This window comes from Apis dorsata, unplaced genomic scaffold, assembly GCF_000469605.1.
Source record: "Apis dorsata unplaced genomic scaffold, Apis dorsata 1.3 scaffold_801, whole genome shotgun sequence".
Classification (NCBI taxonomy): Eukaryota; Metazoa; Arthropoda; class Insecta; order Hymenoptera; family Apidae; genus Apis; species Apis dorsata.
The window spans coordinates 117,616-120,305 of NW_006263941.1; the positions used below are offsets into that span (position 1 = coordinate 117,616).

At 32.2% G+C, this 2,690-nt stretch overlaps 1 long non-coding RNA gene across 1 annotated transcript; it reads right to left on the reverse strand.

Moving 5' to 3' along the window:
- Positions 1 to 1,114: 1,114 nt before the first annotated feature.
- On the reverse strand, positions 1,115 to 2,684 carry LOC102679174. The gene is made up of 2 exons (XR_422715.2): positions 2,550 to 2,684; positions 1,115 to 2,360 (listed from the first exon to the last, which is right to left on the reverse strand). It is a non-coding gene; the product is annotated as an uncharacterized LOC102679174 (long non-coding RNA).
- Positions 2,685 to 2,690: the final 6 nt, after the last annotated feature.

Here is a 2,690-nt window from a genome sequence, read left to right on the forward strand (position 1 = left end):
GAAATTTCAGAATATCATGTTTCATGTTTCAGTTGTTGAATAGTGCGATTTCTCGACGAAATGTCAAAAATGTCAAAACGATTATTTCTTTAGTGAAATATGCAATTGGTAATAAAACGATCAACATATATAATATATAAGCATTTCATGTAAAATTATAAACTCGCATTTTCGTGTTTATCAGTCGAATTTACTGATTTTTATATCGATATTCATCATTTATAATACGATATTGAAATGATTGCATATGCACAATTATTATCTTGTCTTTCGTGAAAGTTTTTTTTTCCTGTTTAATTTTTCCATTCAACGCAAAAGCATTCCTTTTCAATTTGCATTTTCACTGTTATGTTTTATACCACCCGTTTCTTTCGATTGGAATGAATTATATTTGTGTGTGTGTGTATGTGTGTGTATGCGCGCGCGCGCGCGCATGTGTGTGTGTAAAGAAAAAGAAAAAAATTGCTAGTTATTATGTTTGAGAAGCGTTTTACAATCTCATAAAACAAAACGAATCAACGAATGAACTTACATCGAACCGAATATTTTCCCGTTCGCATGAATGGTTTATTCGTTATATCAGTTTCATTCTATCGTACTTAAAACGATGTAAAATTTTTTTCTTTCCTTTAGGAACTTATAATACTATTCGTGATATACATCGTCCTGATTTTACCCTGAATTATCACGTGGGTCTGATAAAAGCAAGTCTTTCATTCTTCAATATATTTTCGTTTGATCGATAGAATTTACGTATACATTAATTAATATACGTATACAATTTCCTTATAATTGCATTGTTTTTTTTCAATTGGATTTTTACAAGTTAAAAAATTTTAACAATTATTCTTTCCTTGAAATTAATCATAATGTTATATTATACATGCATACGTATACTGTAATTGTAATATATGACAGACAGAAAAGTGAAATGTTAATATTCGTTTAAATAATGTTCTAGAGTTTAGTAGGCATAAATTATAGAATATATTAATAAAAACTGCAAGCATGAAGAAACTTGTAAGAATAATTTTTTCCACGATCGAATGAACTTCTTGTCCGGATAATAGTAGCAAGCGTTCATCAAAACCCACATGACGATCAAGTACGTTCATTTTAATTAAGGATATCACAAGACGGTACCCACTACAATAGTTAGACCGGGCTATCTCATTAAAAGACAATCTCCATCGATTAGTCATATACGACAAACATTTTTCGCATAGATCTTCTAAAAGCACTTCTAAACATTTTTCTTTGTAGGAATTTCATATCGCGTATCGTTTTCCTAATACACACAGTGTTCCATCTTTACTTATATTATTCTCTCCATTTTGTTTCAAATTTTTTTTTTTTTTTTCTATTATATTTTTAACATAAGCTTGTTTTTCATTTGTTCTCTTTTTCGCCATTTTTTTCGAGCACCTTTTTCTAAGATTTTATATTTTATCACAGATGTTTTATTCTTTCGATTTCCTTTTTATTTATAGCCCACTCGGTATAACACTAGCAAGGAACACATTTGTTATTATCCCTTCTCTTGTAAATGCCATCGTGCGTTACTTCTGCTATTTTTCATATTTCTTTCCTCCCTTTCCTTTCCTAGTACGATTTTTCTTTCATTGTATCTCTCGCTAAGCCGAAATGATATTATGATCACAGCTTTCGTCTTGCCATTATGCGCAAGAAAATACGATTCACACTAAGGCCTGCCTTAGTACAAAAATATACATTCGCTTCTTAAAAAATAGATCTTAGCATTCTGTACTGGCTAGCGTTCGTTTGATATTTTACAATAGTTTGATTCTTGGCAGGCTGTCTTAATGATTAGTATTTATCGGCTATGAGAACCACCATCGAGTGAGCTTTCATTATTTTTTTTCTTTTTTCACAAGGAGCTTATCCGATCTAAACACTAGCTGGTGCACCATCCCTTTTTTTTTTTTTATATTATAAGACGCGCATATTCATAAACTGATATTCGCGTGACTGAATCAAAGGCGAATCAATGAGGGCCGCGACCTGAAACGGAAAGCTATGAAGTAGGAAGAAAATCGTTAGACAACAATCGAAACAAGTGTTATCGATAATAGGTATAATCGATGTGAACAATTATTCGTTTCGATGGAATTCATGAATCACGAACGATGCTTTCCGCTTAGTCGGGATCATCCTTGTTTTATGAATATGAGGTCAGACGTGGCGAGATGTGCGGATCGCTTAACTGTGGTTATTACCTTTCCCGGTAGGTTCAGTCTTATACTTGGTTTGTCATTTGCGTTTATATCGATATATGCGTGTAATTAGGATGTGTCCGTTTGGTTAAGCGGACCGCACGAATGCCGTTTTTTTTTTTTTTTCTACATGACTTTTTACACAGGATTCGCAGAGATGGTACGTATCACTTGATTTTTTGTTGCTATTTTCACTCACTTTTGGATAAATTCCGTTCTTTCGCATTTGAACGCATCTCATCTCTTCTGTTCTCTCTCTCATACGTTATCGTTATTTCGCAGCATCATATGTTCTTTCACACTGTTTTCTCTTACTCTCTCTCTCTCTCTTTAGACTCACACGTCGGGCATCAAACCCGCGAGTATACTGTTTATGCAGGACTTCATTTGATTTAAAAACAAAATAATAATAATAATAATAATAATAATAATAATAATAATAATAATAATAATAAT